Raw genomic sequence first — 22,563 nt, forward strand, 5'->3', positions numbered from 1 at the left:
GTTTTCTCAAGAAGTATGGACTTGCACCTAAAAAAACCTTTACCGTCGTAATTGAGGCAGCGAATGCAAGTTCCTTCTACAAAAATCAAAGTGATTCGAGCGCAGGTCTAAAAGTGAACTTGTCCGAAATTTTGTGTGAGAGGTACCCGAAGGAGTGGATAAATATAGTCCATATTCGAACCTGATCTATATGTGGTAGACATGTTAGGATGTGTAAAGTATTGACCAAATCAGTTACTTCCATCAAGAGTTATAGCGCGCACAATTTTTCGAACATTTTTGATCATTTGTGGGGAGGTACCTGAAGGAGTGGACCAATATGGCTGATCTTCGAGCTTAAACTTTGTATGGATAAAATATTACGATGACCAAATTTTGGACCAAGTCGGCAGATCCGTTCGAGAGTTATCTTGCGCTCAAACCACTACACACAGTGTCATAGGGGTTTTTTGAACATTTCAAGCTATTTTCTCAGGAAGTAAGGTTTTGTCCCTGATGAAACTTGTACCGCCGTATGGGGCCGTGAATACAAGATGCTACAACAAAAATGAAAAAGGATTCGAGAGAATGTCCTAAACTGAATATATAATTAAATTTGTCGATCATGTCCGTCTGGCCGGCCGTATGTTGAAATCAAGATACATTTCGCAATTTTTAAAACAGACTTTTTTAATTTGGTAAAGAAGTTTCTCTTCTTCCTAGTACTATTGGTACTGAAAATAGGCTATATCGGTTCACGTTTTGCTAAAGCCCCCATATAATAGTACCTCCCGATTTTCGGTATTTTGAAGGTTTTAGCCTCATTTTCACACCGAAGTAGCTAAAATTTGGTGTGTAGTCTTCGTTGGGTGTAAAAAACTTTCAATATGAAATTTCTGGATATATGTCCACGCCTTCATATAGGTCCCATATAACGGTACCTCCCGATGTTCGGGTTTTTGAAGGTTGTAGCCTCGTTATCACACCGAAATGACTGAAAGTTGGTATTTAGTCTTCGTTTGGGGGTATACAATTTTCAACCTGAAATGTTTGGGTAAGGGTTCACGCCTTCATATGGCCCCCATATAACGGTACCTCCCGATAAAATCTATCCATATATATGCTGGGTTAGGTCTAGCCGGAATTGCCCAATTTTATGTATTTCGATCAAATTTTCAAATTATAGCAATAATTTAATATTGTGGTATGTTGCCAGAGGTTACAAAAGCTCAATTCCGAAAATTTTAAATATTCGTCCATGATTGAAAAAGAACAACGATGGCGACTCATATGAGCTTTTTTAAAGGGAAAAATATCAGTTAAGATATTCTGCTCATGCAACACGGTGCTCTTGAAACAATTTTAAATGGAAGGTGCTTACACCTTGGAAGTTTTTGCGGATTCTGAAACTACAATGTTCATAGATGAGAAAAATCAAAAAACAAAAAAAATCGCCGGAGCGCTTTTTAAATAAATCGCGATATAAATTGACATTTTTAGGGGTTGTTTATGTTTTCACGATTTTGCTTAAAAACCGCAAGTTGAATCAAAATGGGACTAAAAAAAATATTGTAGCTATGAAAATTCTCTACAAGATCGACGTTAATGGTATTTTCGTAGTTTTTACAATTTTTGAGATATAGAAGTTCAAATTGGGACAATTAAAATTCAATTCAATTCTGTATCGCCCCCTTATAAAACAATGTCATGAAGGGTGCGCCTTAACTAACTTTTGATGAAAACCGCTTACACAGGGGAAGTTTTTGTGAATTCTGAAACAGCAATGTTCATAGAAGAGAAAAATCCAAAAACAAGAAAAAATCGCTGTAGGGATTTTTAAATAAATCGCGGTCAAAATTCACATTTTTAGGTGTTTTAGAGGTTTTCACGATTTTGCTTGGAAACCTTAGGTCCAATCGAAATGGAGCTAAAGAAAATGTTGTAGCTGTGAAAATTCTCTAGAGGATTGACGTTTATTATTTGTTCCCAGCCTGTACCATTTTTGAGATAAAGAAGCTCATTTTAAATTTTTAGATTTTTTTGTTAGGGTTTCGCGATTTTGCTTGAATACGGTAAGTCTTATCGATATGGGACCTGAGAAAATCTTAAAGCTGTGAAAATTCTCTACAAGACTGGCTTTAGTAACTTATCCTAAGTTGTACCATTTTTTTAGATATATGAGTTTAAGTTGGGAATTTGCAGTCATTACATTGTTTTATAAGGGGGCGATACAGAATTGAATTGAATTTGAATTGTCCCAATTTGAACTTCTATATCTCAAAAACGGTAAAACCGACGAGAATACCATAAAGGTCAATCTTGTAGAGAATTTTCATAGCTACAACATATTCTTTAGTCCCATTTTGATAGGACTTGCGGTTTTTAAGCAAAATCGTGAAAACCTAAACAACACCTAAAAATGTCAACTTAAATCGCGATTTATTTAAAAAGCGCTCCGGCGATTTTTTTGTTTTTTGATTTTTCTCATCTATAAACATTGTAGTTTCAGAATCCGCAAAAACTTCCGAGGTGTAAGCACCTTCCATTTAAAATTGTTTCAAGAGCACCGTGGCAAGGAATAAGAGGAAGAGCTTAGTACTTTCGAAAATGTTCGAAAAATTTGTGCGCACGATAACTCTTGAAAGTAGCAGCTGATTGGGTACATACTTTGCACATTGTCAAATTTCTACTAGGCATAGATGAGATTCCATTATGGACTCTAACGGTCCACTCCTTCGGGTACCTACCAAAAAACATTTGGGAAACGTTCAGTTAAAGACCTGCTCTCGGATTGTTTTGATTTTTGTTGTAGCAACTTGTATTCGCTGCCCTCAGTACGAAGGTACAAGTTTTATTAGGGGCAAGTCCATATTTTCTGAGAAAATAGCCAGAAAGTTGTAAAAATCCACTATGGCACAATGTGTAGTGGTTGGAGCGCACGATAACACTTGAACGGATCTGCCGATTCGGTCCAACATTTTGCCATCGTGAAATTTTGTCTGAACATAGTTTAAGTATGAAGGTGAGCCATATCGGTCCATTCCTTTAGGTACCTCTCCCACAAAAGTTCGAAAATACTTGGAAAATTTGTGCCCACTCATGAAGACAGTAACGGATTTGTTCCATACTTTGTACATCGTAATATTTCTACGAGACATCGGGTTTGAATATGGGCTATATATGTCAACTCCTTCAGGTACCTCCCACACAAAATTTCGGGAAAATGCAGTTTCAGGCCTGCTTTGGAATCGCTTTTATCTCTGTTGTAACAAATTTTATTCGCTGTCCCAATGGCGACGGTGCAAATTTTTTTCAGAGGCAAGCCCATACTTCCTGGCAAAATAGCCCGAAAGCTGTAAAAATCCCTGTGGCACTATGCGTACGATAACTCTCTAACGGATCAGCCGATTCCGTTCAAAATTTGGGATTCGTAATATTTAGTTCAAACTATGTTTAAGTTACCTCCCCCACTCCCGCAATTTAAAAAATGTTAATAAACTAGTACGCGCTATATCTGCTGAACGGAGCAACCGTCCAAACCTTGGATCTCCTAATATGTTGTCCAAATATGTTATTGCTTCACAAAAGTTCAACGTTTTTGTTAATGCGCAGTTTAAAATCTGTTCGAAGAATATTATAGAGATTTTATGTTTTTCGTGGGTAAGTCCATGATTCCTGACATCGTGGTCCAAAACCTCTAAGTTATACGGCGATCAACTGAAATGACTGGTGGACACAAAACCTATCAAAAGGAATGAATCCCAAAATAGTATCCATTTCTAAAATGGACTATGTCGGTGCCTTCTTTCATGTACATCCTCCGCATCACGTTTGAGCTTCAAACCAAATGTATTTTTGTCAGCAAATTTCAAAAAGGTCTACAAAATTCGTAATCCATAGATTCGATATTGTCAACAGATGGACGTTTCACACACACAGGCTGAGGGTGTATCTCTGTCGGCAAACCCGACTAATACTTTTTTACATGTTCCTTTTCACTTCAATACATATCATGGTGGAGGGTATAATAAGTTCGGCCTGGCTGAACTTAACGCCATTCTTACTTTTTTTGGAGTTACCGACAAAAGTCGGTAAAATTAAAATGCTTTAATTTGGGTAATTAACGATATTTTTCGGTAAGAATTCATTTTAAATTTTCATTCATAATTTTACGTTTTCTTTTTTTTTTTGAGTTACCGACTAAAATCGGTAACATCAAAATGATTTAGAGAATCGCATTACAGGTTGATTCCAAACTTTTTTACACAATTGCACTCTTATAAAAAATAATAATGTACAATTAGTAATTTTAACATTAAAACATGAATTAAAAATGTTAAATTATTATTGGAATTTATAGTAAAGTCATGCCTTATAAACATTTACCTTACTAATAACTTGTACTTCTTTTTTATTCAAAGTTAACCTTATACTTGAAAATATGACTTTGTTTTTTATTTCTTTGTGTCTATTTTTCCACACACCAATTAAAAAAAGATTTCATGTCACGAAAGCATGTTGTGTTCTATACAAAATTTATTCAATATTACAATATAATATTAAAGATTAAGTTTGCATTACAACAACAATAACATACAGTCAATTGTTGTTGTATTTACAACAACATTTTATTTCTGTTTGAATGAATTCATGAACATTTTCAAACATGGAAGGAGTCAATGTAATAATATTTTATTTGTTGTCTATTAGTCTGGTTGGTCGCGATAATGCCCACAACAATTTGAGTTTGTGTGTTTGTGTTTCTTTTTTAAATTTTCATTGCAATTCAAAGCACTTGAAAATTATGCCATGGATTTTGGCTAACAAGTGGTTGGTTTGCAATTATTTATTGACTGCCAACATATTAGCATCGACACAACGACTTACATTTACCCATTAAGGCAATGTCTCATTGAAAAAATAAAACAAAAATACATATGTATGTAAAATAAAGTTATAGTCGGCATAGGCGATCATGTGATATGTGATATAAACTACAACATATTCACGGTATTGATTAGCTTGAAGATGACTAAGTCCAAGACCTCAGCTGTTTCAGACAATTTGGAGTCACATGTAGACCCAACAATATTCGAAGAGCAAAATATGTATTGTAAAGATATTGTTGGATTCCGTATGTAGTATTGTGAGTCCAACAATCGTTTTTGTCAATTACAACAATTGTTTTTGTCATATCCAACAATAGTTTTTGTCTACTGTACAATATTATTTCTTTTCTTCGATAATTTTATTCTCTTCTCTCGGTATTCAATGTCGTGGTGAGAAAACAATTATGATGAGTTTTGTTTGTATGACAGAATGATTTTATCTTCTTTTTTTGTGTATGTACACCAGGAGATTTTATTTGTTTCTTCTTTCTCGTTCTTCTTTGGGTTTTGATGGTTATAGGTTGTTAGTTATACCAGCACAATCTGAGAAGTGTTTTTGAGAGGAAACTAATTTGTACTTTTTTCGCATTTGTTATGGTTTTCATACTTGCTATGGTTTTTTATTCTTTCTGTTGTGTTGGATGCATTAATGAGCGCGCAATGAAGCAGTACTGTTGGTCTTTGTTGTCAGTTAAAACAGCAAAACTTGACAATGTGTTGTGCTCATCATTACACATACCGGCCATTTATACCAAAGATATGTGGAAAGTGTAGATGAGAATTATATATAACACTGGTCAACAGGACTTTTGTTTCAACCGAGGTTGCAGTTGTTTCTAGATGAAATCGGCGAGTTATTTTCAAATCCGGTCCCGGTTTTTCTCCATCAGCTCTTGTTTTTGAGATACAGCTCAAAACCGGGTTTTACGAGTTTAACCCAGACTTTCGTTATTTTCGGATACAAACAAATATTTTTTGTGGCTTTTTCGACATTAATATATTAAGGAGATGTTGTACGCTCGATACAAATCGTTTTTGAAATAGATATGGTGAGTATATATCAAAAAAATATAGAAAATATACGACGGACCTTGTAAAAATTGATTATTTTGAGTATTTTAAGCTGTAATTACGTCATCGGGGGAAGTCATAGGATCTTCATATGGTACTCCGGATATGCTTAGGGTGTCTACTATATAATCCAGTATTCAAATGTATAATATTAAGTTTATAGCCCCCATGATTCGGCCATAACCTAAAAATCGCCACTGTTGAGCAGTGTAATCAAATCAAAAATTTCTGTGCTGACAATAGAGTTTGTACAAATTCTAGATTACGATAGTTCCTACCATCGGTATTGTTAATGGTTTTTACAATATTGCGGAATTTCGAAAGTTGTTTTTGATTTGTATGTTTGGAGCATTTTTGTTTTTGGATTTGCAAATACAATGTTGAAACATGGCAAATAAATCGTTAGAAGAAAATAAGGGTGACCAACTGCTAGGAATGATCGGGAATGATGATGTTGGTTGATGTTTTAGTATCGACGATGTTTGTTAATGACGAACTGCGTTGATGATCGGGAACGACGAGCCTGATTGATAAACGGGTTCTGAGCTTGTTGTGGAGACGAAGCTGGTTGGCGTTCGGGTTCTACGATTTAACTGTGATCGGGAACGTGTTGATTGCTGATCATTCGGCTGACGACGATATGATGGAATTCGGAAACTCGGCTGACGTTGATCGTGAACTCGGCTGATGAACGACGATGATCGATGACTGCTGTCGATGAACGGGGACAAAGAAGTTGATTAGTTCTACGGTTCGGTGATGATCGGGAACGTGTTGATTGATGATTTCGGGACCTCGGATGATGTCGATTGAGTACGACGATGTGATAACTAGCTAACGCTACAATAGTTAATGCTACGATCTCGTACAAACTACTACGTATCTCTGTAAACAGGGAACGATGTTCCGGTGGGGGACAGACTACTGAAGTACCTGTGTTGGACGGAAAGTCGAAGCTTCTGTGTAAGACGGAAAGCCGAAGTCTCTGTGTGGGACGGAAAGCCGAAGCTTCCGTGTGGGACAGAAAGCCGAAGTCTCTGTGTGGGGCGGAATGCCGAAGCTTTCGTGTGGGACAGGAAACCGAAGCCTCTGTGTGGGACAGGAAACCGAAGTCTCTGTGTGGAACAGGAAACCGAAGTCTCTACGAGGAACAGGAAACCGAAGTCTCTGTGAGGGACAGTAAACAAGAATTCACTGTGTGCAATGTATTAGTGGGACAGCCACAATGGGTAGGCCCTTCCAAAATTTTCAAACGCAACAAGCCAAGGAATTGCCTTGGTGGATAACAAGTCCCAGCAGTAGCAAGCTGGCTTCAACGGCGAAAACTGGAATACTAAAGGATCAACTGGAATGAAGTGAACGCGAATTATTGTGTATTGAGTACAGCACGCAAATGACTTTAATGCATGACTGGCGTAGATGGAAGTGCTTTTGAGTGCATTTCGACTCATTGCTTCTATGATGGTAAGGGAAGACCGTAGGTGTTGTTGTATGTATATGACAATTGTCACGTTACAGTCTAGCTAATTTGTTAATCCCTGTAGGGACTGTGGCCGATTTAAAGCTCACATAAAGCTAGCTTTTTTTAAACATAAGTGGCATTTTATCGATTATTTTCCCTTATGCCAACCGACTAATTTTACAAGGCGATGAGCGCCTAAGTAGTCAGTATTGTCCAACGCCAGATAACTTTTCGACTGATAATAAACTAACTTTTTTTGCCTATTTGTAGTCAATTTAAAACATAATGTAAAAAAAACAATTTTTGTTTCTGTGTGTTTTTTATTTTTGACTTTTCATATTCTCTCTCTCCCTCTCTTTGTCTCTCTCTCTCTCTTTTGTTAGAGAGAAGAAGAGGCAAATTTGTATATTTCCTTTGTGTTCCTTTTTAATTCCAGAATAATATGAGTAATATGTACGAATATGTTCAGTCCATCAACACTGTATTCTACAACTGGATGCTGCATTTATACGAAGAATATTAAGAAAAAGCAAATGCGAATTCTTTATACATTTGTGCCTTATTTTTACAACAAACACAAATACTTTGCAGAAGGTACATGTTTCTGTTTTCAGAGTGGTTAATCTCTAGATAACTTTTCGGCTAACTTTATATTGGTCGAAAAGTTATCTAGACATGGACAATTGCCGAAAATTTTTTCTGTTCAAAGTGGTTCATCTCTAGATAAATTTTCAGCCAGTTTTTAGTCAGTTTAAAAATTATCGATCTATTATCAGTCATTTTATCAACTGGTTAATAAAAGTCCGACAGGGATACTATAACTTTCGGAGTGAGTATCCAATTTGCTACAAACTATTAAAACTATACTATAAATTTTGGTCCACTCATTCGGGTAATTCCCGCACACAATTTCGGAAAAGTGTCGGTTAAGATGCCCATTAAAATAAATTCGTATTTAACTAGCGAAGACACCAATTACTCTAGCGGAGACACAAGGCGTTTGTTAACGCTTTGCTAACAGCGCGTTAGCAGAGCACTATTAAAGTTAACAGAGCTATTCAAAAAATATTTTCTTTGTAAAAATGTCCTTTTTAGGCTCTTAAAGAAAAATTCTGCCAGGACAACATGGGTACCATTGGAAAGCTTATCGAGACAGCTATCCCCTGAGTTAATAACACCTTTAAAAAATATTGCCCGATGTCGCAATATTTATCGTCTAACAGTGCTCTGCTAAAGCGCTGTTAGCAAAAGCGCTAACAGAGCGTTTTGTGTCTCTGCTAGAGTGGTTTGCGTCTTCGCTAATTAAATTCGAATTTATCTTAATGGACATCCGGTTAAGGCCAGCTGTCTGATTTTCTGCAACAACTTGCATTCACAGCCCCCATTTCGACGGTACATTTTTTTCAGGGGCATGTCCACACTTCCTGAGAAAATAACCCGAAATCTGTAAAAACTCCTACAGCGCACGACATCTTTCGAATTGGATGCAACGTTGGTCCAAACTTTGCATATCGTAATATTTCTGCGAATCTTAGTTACAAATCGAAGATTGTGCTTATCGGTCCACTCCTTCCAGTACTTCCCCCACAAAAGTTCAAAAACATTCGCTAAAATTGTACGGTAGATATCTCTTAAACAGAGCAATCGATCAGGTCCATTCTTTGGACCTCGTAATATTTTATCCAAACTTAGGTTAAGTTCGAAAATGGGCCACATCGGTCCACTCTTTAAAAATTCTTAGTCAATATAACCATGTCCGTCCGTATGTGGCAATCAAGATACAGCTCGCAAGTTTTAAGATTGAGCTTTGTAATTCGGTATAGAAGTTTCTATTACTCCTAGGATGTTTGGTATTGCAAATGATATACATATATCGGTTTACGTTTTGATATAGCCCACCCGATTTTTGGTATTTTGAAGGTTTTAGCCTCATTATCACACCGAAATGGCTGGAATTTGGTACTTAGTTTTCATTGGGTGTATAAAACTTTTCCCCAGAAAATTGTCGGTATAGGTCCAGGCCTTCACATAGCCCCCATAGAACAGTACCTCACGATTTTCGGTATTTTGAAGCCACAAAATATCGGGGGCTATATGAAAGCGTGGACCTATATCGACAAATTTCAGGAGGAAAGTTTTGTACCCCAAACGAAGACTAATTCAGTCATTTCGGTGGATTATAGTGGCCACAAGCTTCAAAATACCGAAAATCGGGAGGTACTGCATTGGGGGTATCTAGCTTTACCCCTTAAATTTGTCGGTAAAGTCCATGCCTTCATATAACCCCCCTAGAACGATACCTCCCGATTTCGGTAATTTGAAGGTTGTGGCCTCAGTAACGGACCGAAATTTAAGAAATTTGGTATTAAGTCTTCGTTGGTGATATAAAACTGTCCTCCTGAATGTACAGCTCCACATCTTCATATAGCCTCCATAGAGCGGTACCTCCCGATTCTCGTAATTCTGAAGACTGTGACGTCAATATTCCACCGAAATGACTGAAATTTGTTATTTAGTCTTTTACGGGTTTATAAAATATTCCAAAAGTGAATTATCAATATAGGCCTACCTCTTCCTATATCCGCCATAGAAGCGTACCTCTTGAATTTCAGTATTTTGAAGGTTTTAGTCATATTATTTTACCGAAATATCGGAAATTTGGTATTTAGTTTTCTTTTAGTCTAAAAACATTCCTTCAGAAATTTGTCGGAATAGATCGCCGTTTTGATATACTCCCATAGAACGGTACCTTTGGAATTTCGGTATTGTTTTACTCAAATTTTGAAAATGGGTATTTAGTCTTAGGATTTTAACCCATTATTTAGTAATGGATTTTTTTGCTGGATAGGTTCAAGTAGATCTATACTCGTAGCCAACTTTGCATCTGTACAAAGGTGAAAATCCGGGCGAATAATTGCCGCGCGTCCCATGTAATTTGGACTTTGTGGCAATGGATAGGAAGGTCATAACGCCCGAAGTGAAAATGGGCCTTATAGCCGGCCAAATTAATTTTGGGCCATTCTACCGTTGGGCGTTGTGTCAGGACGCCGTCCAAAAATTTTAGGAAAAGCGTCCCCATACCACAAATTTTGCACACACACTTGACTTGTGTGCACACAATGAGGCTTCGACTTTCTGGTCTCCCCAGGGGTTTGGGCTTTGTGTCCAAACACATGGCTTTGGTCTTCCGCCTTCCACGGTTTCTGCCCAAACAGAGACTTTGTGTTTCTGTCCCTTACAAAGACCTCGACCTCATGTTCTTGGGGTTGTGTCAACCGGGCGATCTTTGTTACCATAGTATATGGGGCCAAAGTTGCATTTTAACGAAAATTCTCTAAAAGCCGCATTTATATTGAAACCACACGGCCAGGTGTAGGCGCTCCTTCACTTGTTGTGGGGCTGATTCATCTCCTTTGCCTTCACATCCTTCAACTTTGATGGTAATGCGGGTAGGGTGGTAGAGCCAGAGCTTGTTAAGATCAGGACTCCCTTTGCTCATGTTAGGGTATCTACTTTCGAATTTGATCACCAACTTGAGATTGATCAACCAGCATTCTCGGTGGGGCAATTTTTTTTTTGTCGATGTTCCTTCTGCCTGCATTTATGGTCCAATTGATGAAAATTGTTTACCAGTTCATTGTTGTGGCTAAAAAACGAATCCTAGAAAATATTATGAAAATCGGATCGGATTTTATTATAGCACCGGTAGACCGATTTTGAGGTATTTTGGGCTATATCGAAATCTGATCCGACACACAATTTTTGCAGGATTAGTTTTTGCCTCATCGATTGAATCATAAAAGCGGCTTTTAGAAAATTTTCGTGAAAATGCACCTTTGGCTCCATACAAATTATTATGGAAACAAAGATCGCCCAGGTGGCACGGGTTAACGTTAACCGATCGCCATAAAATTTCATATATAAGCTTTTTGCATCAAATGGAAAAGGTAGGGAGTAGGAGTTCCAAAAAAAATAACAATTGCGTCACTCTAATGTACCTACATATCCAGCAAACCAAATTTCGGACGTGTTTGCTCGGAAATAGGAATAGGCAAAGAAAAGCAATAATCGATTTTTCGACTTTTCAATTTTGGGCTAAAACTAAAAATGCGATTTTTCGGTCTGGCGATTATTTCAGTTGTCCTAAAACTCGACTTTCGACTTTTTGATAGCCACAGAAAATCGACTATAATCGATTATTCGTCGATTTTCAAGTTTTCTTTGGAACATTTGCACAGACGATTGTATAGCTGTCAGAAAACTATAAAACCGCCAAAGTCGACTAAAGGTTAAAATACAATGTACTTTGTTGCTTTCTTCACGCTTAATTTCATGTAAAAGAATAAAGGCCAGGTACTACCTAATTAAAATGCAATCTTGCATTTCTTTATTCATTTACATAAATTTAGGCTTCGATAAGCATGCATTTTGCATTGTGTTCTCACCTTAAAAACTATGAGCAAAACCGAAAATCGATCCCAAGATAATCGATTATGCGACCTTCCCTCCAGTCAATAGTCGACTAGGACTTTAAGAATTTTGACCGCAAAAAGTCGATTAATCGATTATTCGAAAGTCCATACCTGTACCTACTCGGAAATAGTTTCCGACGAGTCTGAGTGAGTTCTTGTCGATATGTCCGAGTCTTTTTTCTCTCTGAAGAGAATTTGGTATATTTTCTCTTGTTTTATGATTTCAATCATCTTTGGACAAAAACTTTTCTTCCGAATTCGGACCGAAATCTCTCCGGTGAAAAATTAGAAATCTTTACGATATTTAATCAGAGTCGGCAAAAACATTCTAACTCTGACAGTTTGGTTTGCTGGCTAGTAGCATATGTCGATATGTATGCATATTTTATTTTTGCCATTATTGGGTCAATGTTGTTAATATTTCAATTGACATTTTGTGCTTGCTTTGCATTTTAAATTCTATGTGTAACGAATTGTTAATTTTTAACACTGCTTAAAATCTACAACAAGCCACCAACCACAAAACAACAAAACCAATAAATTTTAAATAGTTGCGTATAAATGAAATAAATTCACTGGAATGTTAAGAAGTGAAATTACATTGCTAATGAAACGAAGATACAAATGGAAATTTCTATGTGTTTCCTAGGCATTAGGATTTCCCTTGAAACACTTCAAGCGTTCAAAATTTCATCGAATTATTTTAAAAACAAATTACTTCCCACAACAGAGAATGAACATTTCACTTTTATTTAATTTTAAATTTAAGTAGATTATAAACTTTTGAAACCGAACGAAAAGCAATACATAATAAAAATAATCAGATTTAACATTCATATCAATTTGGATTTAATTTTTTTTTCAATTTCATCCTCGATTACATTAAACATTCATTAAAAAAAGAAAGGTTAAACAAAACATTTATTGTTTGTTTTATCTTTTCATTCAGAATTAACATCAATTTATCATCGTTGAATGTCAGTGGCCAAAAATAACATTTTTATTGATTGCAAATAGCAATTTAATGTCTGCTGGAAAAAAGAAAAAAGATGAAGAAATTGTAAAATGCTTGACGGACTGCTGCCTATCACATATACTCTTGTCGCGATGTCATTAATCAGAATATTTGTTCGTATGTTTATTTGCACTTTGTAAAATATAGATTTTTTGTCATTTATTTCCGATTAACTGTTTATTTCTACCATTACAGCTATGGCAAATGAGAAGCGGCCCTTCTGTCGCTCACCCAATTAGCCAGTCAAACGATAATGAGCTTGTTAATAATTTTTGTCAGGCAATAATATTCACTGCTGCTGCTGCTGTTATTTGAATTCATTTATTGACACTTCTTTGTTTGACATTTTCTTTTTGGTTAAATAACAAAATCGATCGAAATTTGCATTCGTTAATTGCTGAACCTTTATTGGGGGTAAATACATACATACTTTCATTTTGAGTGCGGTGATAATTAATGATAATGAGAAAATATTTAAATTTATAAGCGTGCTCATTTACTTACTTATTTATCGAGAAATTAATTCTGAAAATATAAAGAAAAAAACAAAAATTAATATTAAAAAAAAAGAAATTTATTTGAAATTAATTAAATAACAAGTAATACAATAAAAAAATATCTTCAACTAAATTGGAGTTAAACATATGATGGACTTGAGAATGCCTTATGCCGATAGTTGGATTTATTTACAAAATAATGATGACTCAGTTCCATGATATTTTCCACGAACCGGACCATAACATGGTCCCTTAACATACCTCTTACTTTATTTTGGGTAAAATCCGTTTGGGACAATTTGGCAGGTACGCACGATAAGTTTCGAACGGATCCACCAATTTGGTCCAAACTTTGCATCTCGTAATTTTTTCCAAACATACAAACATAGAAAAATATATGTTAGAAATATGTTTGGATCCAAACAAATATTAGTTTGGGACTGATTGCAAACCAATATAAAGGGTGTTTTTTAAGCTAGATAGAACTTTAAATTGTAAAAAGTAACACAAAAAATTAAATTTTGATGAAACATTTTTTTTATTTGTTTCAGGATACTCTGACACATCATCATGAATAGACTAACGCTTGAACAACGCTACGAAATTATCCAAATTTACTTTGAAAATCAGTCGTCGATTCGCGCAACTTATAGACGACTTGGTCATTTGTATGGCGTTCAGCGATGAGGCGCATTTTTGGCTTAACGTGGTTTGTTAATAAGCAAAATTGCCGCATATGGAGTGAGACCAATCCACAATAGAGTTGTAAAATCTAGTTCATTTAAAAGATCTAGTTCAATAGCTCAGTTCTCTTAACTGAACAAGTTCAGTAATCTAGTTCATAGTTCATCTGTGTGAAAACTGTTCAATCATTCGGATCAGAATCGTTTACGTGCTCTTAATCGTTCTCTTGATGAAAACACATACAGTTTGTCAAGTAATTGTTTTCGAACCAAGAAAACTAACATTTTTCTGTATTAATTTATGAAAAATGACTGATAATTGGGATAAAAATGTCGGGTTTTTTGCAAAAAATAGTTGGTAGACTTATTAAAGACAAGATAGGGTGTATAAATAAAAAATTGGCCCACGTAGTCCAACAAAAAATAACGAAAGTCCATAACTACACATAATTCAAGCTGTCAAATAAATGTTTTTGAAATTTAATGGAGGTTCCAAAATAACCCATATTTTTGGTAAATTCTTGAAAATCATGACATTTTATGAATGTTATTCTTAAGAAGGGTTAACTACTAACAAGTATCAACAATATTAGGCATAGGATATCCCTACTAGGAGGGTTACCATATGGACCAAGGGAGTACCAGGTCATATTACATGTAAACAGGGTTCTATAGGTCTTAAACCGGGAATATCTGAAAACTAAGGCGTTTTATGAGTTTTTTAGTTCAAAAGGATGGACTGCCATCAATTACAATAAATATTACCTACAGAATAATTAGATCAGGGGGCTTGCCAGATCTACTAAAAGGTGACAGGTTATATAAACAGTAAACGAGGCCACCTGGATCCATAACCAGGGCTTAAAATTTGTTTATTTAACTCAAATTCAATTAAGGGATAACGGAATTCTCCAACATAAACCAAAATACGACATAAAAGTACAAAAATCGCTTAGAAATGCATATATAAGATATAGTCAGTATATGCTGATTTTTAATAGACCTCCGATTTCAACTGTTTATAGCGAGTTCAGAGGAATTCTCTAAGTTTTTTGCTTCCATGCTAACACTGAAGCATTGTTTACCCATCAACATAATTTTCCCCTTAAACATGTACTACAGTAGTACTGCGGAGTACGCGAAATGTGTCCAATAGGTCGAAGTATGCATTTCTGACAATTGTCGAAACCTTTACCCCATACATTTCTAAGCAATATTGGTCTCCTACTGCGATATTTCCGATTGTTTAGTGAAATGCCATTATCTCTTAATTAATTTTAAGTAAAAAAACAAACTTCGGTGCCCTGTTTCGGGGCCCAGGTGGCCTCGTTCACTGTTTATATAACCTGGTACCTTTATAGTCGATCTGGCAACTCTACTGATCTAATTATGCTGTATTTAATATTTGATGGCAGTCCATTCTCGTGAACTAAAAAACTCATAAAACGCCTTAGTTTTCAGATATTCCCGGTTAAAGACCTATACGACCCTGTTCACATGTAATATGATCTGGTACTCCCTTGGTCCATATGGTAACCCTCCTAGTAAAGATATTCTATGCCTAATATTGTTGATACTTGTTAGTAGTTAACCCTTTTTAAGAATAACATTCATAAAATGTCATGATTTTCAAGAATTTACCAAAAATATGGGTTATTTTGGAACCTCCATTAAATTTCGAAAACATTTATTTGACAACTTGCATTATATGTAGTTATTGGTTTTCGTTACTTTTTGTTAAACTACGTGGGTTATTTTTTTATTTATTCGTCCTATCTTGTCTTCAGTAAGTCGACCAACTATTTTTTGCAAAAAAACCCGACTTTTTATCACAATCATCAGTAATTTTTCATAAATTAATACAGAAAAATGTTAGTTTTCTTGGTTCGAAAACAATTACTTGACAAACTGTACATACATACATCAAATAGGAACAAACTTTAGAATAGTATAATTAAACTACAAAAATATTACATTTAGATATTTTTATTCCATTCATTAAGAAAGATTAAGTTTAGAAAAAAACAGCCTTCGAAACAAATGTAATTACAATTTCATTTAAGTGGCTGGCAATTTTTTCTATCCAAAACAAGGCACATTGAATAGGTAATGGTTTCGATATATTGGGATACGATGTGTTTAATTACGAAGGTGTCACTTAGCATAGAGGACGGCGTCACATTATGTGAATGACATGCTGAACTAGATTGTGAGTCGTTCGTTGATCGTTCTTTGTGGATCTTTCGGTCGGCGCTCAGTGAGCTATTGAACTATAATGAACTATATCGACTGATGTAGTTCATACGCTCTTTTCAATGAATCGTTCAATTGAACTAGTTCGTTCATGAACTATACAACTCTAATCCACAAGAGACCCTACAGACTCCATTACATCCAGAAAAATGCACCGTATGGTGCGTTTTCACGCTGGTGGCATCATCGGACCTTATTTTTTCAAAAATGAGGCCGGAGCTCGCGTTACGGTCAATGGAGATCGTTACCGCACCATGATCAATGATTTTTTGTTTGAAAATATAGATGACATTGATCCGGAGCAGATGTGGTTTCAACAGGATGGCGCTACGTGCCATACGGCGAACGCAACCATCGACTTATTGAAATCAAAATTTGGCTATAAGTTGATTTCGAGAAGTGGACCTGTCAATTGGCCTCCAAAGTCGTGCGATTTGACACCTCTCGATTATTTCCTGTGGGGCTACGTGAAGTCACTGGTTTATGCTGATAAACCAGCAACAATTGATGCCTTGGAGGCCACCATTGTTCGTGTTATTCGTGACATACGGCCAGCAGTGCTCGAAAAAGTGGCCAAAAATTGGACGTCCAGAATGCACTTCGTCAAGAACAGCCGCGGTGCCCATATACTCGAAATCATTTTCAAATGTTAATGTCACGTATTGATCTTTCGAATAAAAAAAAATTGATTACAATTTAATTTTTTGTGTTATTTTTTACATTTTCAAGTTCTATCGGCCGTAAAAAAACACCCTATATATTTGGATCCAAACATAATTTGTTTGAGTCCAAACAAATATATGTTTGCAACATTTTGTAACATATCAATTTTTTTTTTTTTTTTTTTTTTTTTTTTGTTTTGTTTGGGTACCAACATATTTTTATACCCTCAGCATTTATGCTAACGAGGGTATATACACTTTCATACGGGCAAAATGTGCCTCATCGAAATAATGGTTTTAGACCCCAAGTATGTTTGGACGAAATCTGTTTCAGACAATTTGGAGTCGATTGAGCAATGTCCGTCTGTCTGTCTGTCGGTCTGTCTGGCTGGCTGGAGCGCACGATAACTCTCGAACGGATGAACCGATTCGGTTCAAATTTTGGCTTTCGTAGTTTAGTTTAGTTTGGCTTAGTTTAAGTTCGAAGATAAGCTATATCGGTCCACTCCTTCCGGTACCTCCCCCACAAAAGTTCGAAAATGTTCGGAAAATTTGTCCGCACGATAACTCCTGAAGGGAGTAACCGATTTGGTCCATACTTTGCCCATCGTGGAGCGTGTACCAGACTTAGATCAGGTTTTAATATGGACTCAATCGGTCCACTCCGTCGGGTACCTCCCACACAAAAATTTGGAAAAGTTCAGTTTAGGACCATCTCTCGAATCGCTTTGATTTTTGCTTTAGCAACTTGTATTCACTGTCCTCCATACGCCGGTATAACTTTCATCAGGGGCAAGTCCATACTTCCTGAGAAAATAGCCTGAAAGTTGCAAAAAACCCCTATGATACCGTGAGAGGAGGTTGGAGGGCAAAATAACTCTCGGACAGGTCTGCCGATTTGGTCCAAAGTTTGGCCTTAGTAATATTTTGTCCAAACATAGTTTAAGTTCGAAGAGAAGCCATATCGGTCCACCCCTTCAGGTACCTCCCCCACAAAAGTTCAAAAATGTTCGGACAAATTGTGCGTACGATAACTCTTGAAGAGAGTGGCCGAATTGAACCATACTTTACACATCCTAATATATCTACCAGATATAGATCAGGTTCAAATATGGACTATATTTGTCCACTCCATCCGGTACCTCCCACACAAAATTTCGGATACATGTTCACTTTAAGACCTGCTTTCGAATCGCTTTGATTTTTGTTGAAGCAACTTGCATTCGCTGCCTCAATTGCGATGGTAAAAGTTGTTTCAGGGGCAAGTCCATACTTCTTGAGCAAACGTCCCTGAAGTTGTAAAAAACACCTATGGTACCATATGTAGTGGCTGGAGATCCATTCTTTTTAGTATCTCCTCCGCAAAACTTTTGATCTCTAATCCTAATCACTCCCTTAATACATGCGTTTTTTGGGAACAAATTGTTTCAATATACACAGGCTGAGGGTTTATCTCTGTCGGCAAAGCCGACTGATACTTTTTTACTTGTTTATGTTAGAATATATTTTTTATGGGTGGAGAGAGAATTTTTGTCAAAGAGAGTAACAACAGGGCTCTCGCAGCTGCGGAATGCTGTTTTATAACAAAGAGCTGTGTGTATGCAGAAGCTTTGGAGGTTTGTATGCGGTAAAAGAAGTGCGAACAGGAAAAGAAAAAAATGGTATTAATTATTTTGTTTTTTTTTTTTTTTCTTCAGTTATCTAAATGCAATCGTTGAGTAAAGACGGTAAAGTGAGTGAATAAATCAGCGTTTTGTGTTTTCTTTAAGAAATTGTGCTGTTCAGTAAATTAAATTCCCAATACATTTTATAATTGCAAAATTTTATAATTGAATCAAAAAGGTGAATGGAAATATTTTATCCCAGCAAAAAAGTTTGCATCCGCGGATGCAGTTGAATCACTACAAGTGTACAGTACATTTGCCGTTGGAGTACATCTTTTCCTATGAATTCACTTATGAATTTTACAAGAGGGCGCGCAGCTAGGATGCACTACATTTTGCTTCCACAGCACACAGATAGGATGCACTCCGTTTTCGATCCAAATCACAACTTTTTATGTAGTATTATGGATTAAATTTAAAGACACTCTTCGGATTATGTTTTTAATCAATCCAAAGATGCAGTAAAAATGCAAGCTATTGCGAAATATCCCAAAATAAATAGAATGCATTTATTATTTGTGTAAAACAAGAATACAAAGAACTTTATTAAAAACAAATTAAAAAAGTTTCCATTAAATTCAATCACATTTGAGATTACTTTCTCCGTTCCCCAATTAATCCAAGCGCATCTGATTTTGTTTCATCATACTAAAGGTTTTTTATGTTAATTTCCCATTACCAGTTCAGCTTTCGACATGGACTCCAACTGCACTTCACTCCATTAACAATTTCCGTCTCGTGAACTACAGCAAAAATGTTCGCAACTTCAGTTTCTATTTCTTTATTTTATAACAAACTCTCCGAAATGTATACACTCTTGTTTGTCTTTTGAAGAAATGTGTTGGGATCAACCAACTGTTTTTTTTTTTCTGTAGGGATCTCTACAGCAACTGCTTATAAAATGTATGTTACGGACTGCATTTTTCATAACTCTGTTGGACTACATTGAAAGATGTTGTGAAATCATAACTCCAATCGGACAACTTCCAAAATGTTTTGCTGGGATTGGACAAGGAAGAAATCGCATTTAGTATTGGTAATTACATCAATACATTTTTCATATACATACATATGTATATTTGAAATGGATATATGGATATACCTATTTATTATATTATATAATCATTTGATTCCGGATGCCGATTTCCAGCTGATGATTTCAACTTTGTGGAAAATGTGTTTTATTTCACAACTAAAGAGAAGCGTTCAACGATTATTTCATTCAGGTTTCTTATATTAAAGTCTGTTATGTATTTCTTTGGAATTTTTTATGTCTGTTGTTGCTTGTGCTTTTTATGCCTTTCAATAAACCACCACCATTTATAAATGTGTGTATATGTTTGAGATAGCCAGCGAGCGCTTACTTAGAACAAGTGATCATACATTTCAATGTGTTTCAGATTGAAATTTACGCTCCTTTGCTCTCGGAAAACGCCCATGCGCATGTGTTTGGTTTTTTGGCTTTTGGGTTTGTATTTGTTTGCAGCCAAACATATAATTTGTCTCCATCCAAACATATAATTTGTTTGCACCCAAACATATATCTGTTTGCAGGACCCAAACATATGTTATGTTTGCTGCAAAATATGTTTGGGACATACATATGTCAGAGAGGCTTTGTTTTTCTTCCGTGTAGTTAAGTTGGAAAATATCGGTCCAAATTTTCGGATAACTCCACGACAAATGTTCAATTTTATTTTCGCTAAAATGATGCGCACGACAACTCTCCAAGGGAGTAACCGATTTGATTTATGCTAACGAGGGTATATACACTTTCATACGGGCAAAATGTGCTTCATCGAAATAATGATTTTAGACCCCAAGTATGTTTAGAAGAAATCCGTTTCAGGCAATTTGGAGTCGATTTAGCCACGTGGCTGATTGGAGCTTTAGATCGATTCTTGAAGGATTTAAGAAGCAATTCATGTTTCTCTTTCTTACTTAGCTGGCCCATTACAGAACTTTTGTTCCATAGACCGAACTAAGAAAAGATCTCTCTATTTGTTGCTTTGCACTCTGGAATACCGCGCCTTTTCATCTCTTCATCCACTTGTTTGCGCCATCTATTCCTTAGCCTGCCAATTTTGCGTGCATCGCCAAGCGGTTCATATTTATACACCTTTTTAGCGGATTCATCATCGCTCATTCTTATGATATGGCCTAGCCAACGCAATCGCTGCATCTCGATACGTTTAACTATATTGATGTCGTTGTATAGCAGATACAGCTCGTGGTTCATGCGTCGTCGATATTCACCGTCAAAGCAGATTGGTCCGTAGATCCTTCGAAGAATCCTTTTCCCAAACACACCAAGCACTGCCATGTCTGCTTGCGCAAGTACCCAGACTTCAGAGCCATACATCAGCACGGGAAGTAGCAGTGTTTTGTAGAGCGTTATTTTTGTTTGACGAGTTGTGGCTTTGTTTTTAAACTGCTTACTTAAACCAAATTAGCATCTGTTGGCCAATACAATTCTTCTTTTTATTTCACAACTGATGTCGTTTGTTGTGTTTGCAGAGGTGCCGAGGTAGACGATGTATTTTACTACCTCAAAATAATAGGAACCAACATCCACAGTTGGTCCGAGCTCAATGGACGCATTGCGCGTCGACACCATCAACATGGTCTTCTCACCACTTTAGCAGATTCACCTTCGACCTTCATAAAGGTATCAGTTACTTCTTTTACTGATCGTCCCATCAGCATAAGCAAGTAGATTGTGCCACTTCTTTTGACGTTTGCCTCTCGTATAACCTTTTCCAGCAGGATGTTGAAGAGATCACACGAAAGTCTGTCTCCTTGTCTGAAACCTCTTTTGGTGCAAAACTTTTCGGATAGGTTCTATCTTATTTTAACTGAGGATCTCGTGTCAGTTAAAGTCATTTTACAAAGCCGGATGAGCTTTGCGGGGATACCAAATTCAGACATGGCTTGGAATACCTTTGAACGCAGCAGGCTGTCGAAGGCTGCTTTATAATCGACAAAAAGGTGGTAGGTGTCGATCTGCATTTCTTGGGTCTTCTCCAGGATTTGCCGCAGGGTAAATATCTGGTCAATGGTGGACTTGCCAGGCCTGAAGTCGCATTGGTAGGGTCCAATTGTTTAGTTGACCATGGGCTTTAATCGTTCGCACAATATCCCTGACACGATCTTGTAGGCAGTAGGGAGTGTACTTATGCCCCTATAGTTAGAGCATACAGTCTTATCTCCTTTCTTATGGACGGGGCACATGACACTCAGGTTCCAATCGTCGGGTACTCGTTCTTCCTGCCAGATGTAGTTAACTAGCTGATGCATACACCTTATCAGCATGTCGCCTCCGGTTTTAAACAGCTCGGCTGGTAGGCCATCAGCTCCTGATGCCTTATTATTCTTCAGCCGGTTTATAGCTGTCTTTACCTCTTCTTAGTCGGGTGGTATACATTCGATACCATCTTCTGGGATTGGATCTGTGATATCTTCGTCGAATTCGCTACTATTGGATACCAACAGTTTTGAAAAATGTTCTTTCCATATCCTGAGCACACTATCTGTATCAGTTACCAAATTACCTTGCTGGTCTCTACAGGAGTATGTGCCTGTACCAAAGCCATCACTTTGATGCTTGACTCTTTGGTAGAATTTTCGGACTTCATTCTGGCTACTGTACATCTCGATTTTTTCACACTCCCGCTTTTCTATCTCTCTCTTTTTCCTGCGGAAAAGACGTTTCTCCTCTCTCCTTTTCTCCCGATTTCTCTTTCGTGCGCTACGCGTTGCTACGGATTGTAAAGTAGCCCTATATGCCGCATTTTTCTCTTCGATAGCAGCACGACACTCCTGATCATACCATGGATTCCTTGGTGGAGGACTCTGGTATCCAAGCATGGATTCTGCGGCTGTTTGCATGGATTGGGCAATACTTTGTCATTGCGCT

General features: G+C 36.7%; 1 protein-coding gene across 2 annotated transcripts in view; it reads right to left on the reverse strand.

Moving 5' to 3' along the window:
• The window catches only part of LOC141402756 (bumetanide-sensitive sodium-(potassium)-chloride cotransporter-like), a 325,712-nt gene that overhangs the window by 213,545 nt on the left and 89,604 nt on the right, over positions 1–22,563 (reverse strand). For both annotated transcript variants that reach the window (XM_073984675.1, XM_073984674.1), the window contains exon 3: positions 13,393–13,413. The gene's annotated coding sequence lies outside the window, so the exon portion shown is untranslated. The remainder of the gene's footprint in view (positions 1–13,392; positions 13,414–22,563) is intronic.

This window comes from Musca autumnalis, unplaced genomic scaffold, assembly GCF_047663935.1.
Source record: "Musca autumnalis isolate F117 unplaced genomic scaffold, ASM4766393v1 scaffold_4, whole genome shotgun sequence".
Taxonomy (NCBI): domain Eukaryota; kingdom Metazoa; phylum Arthropoda; class Insecta; order Diptera; family Muscidae; genus Musca; species Musca autumnalis.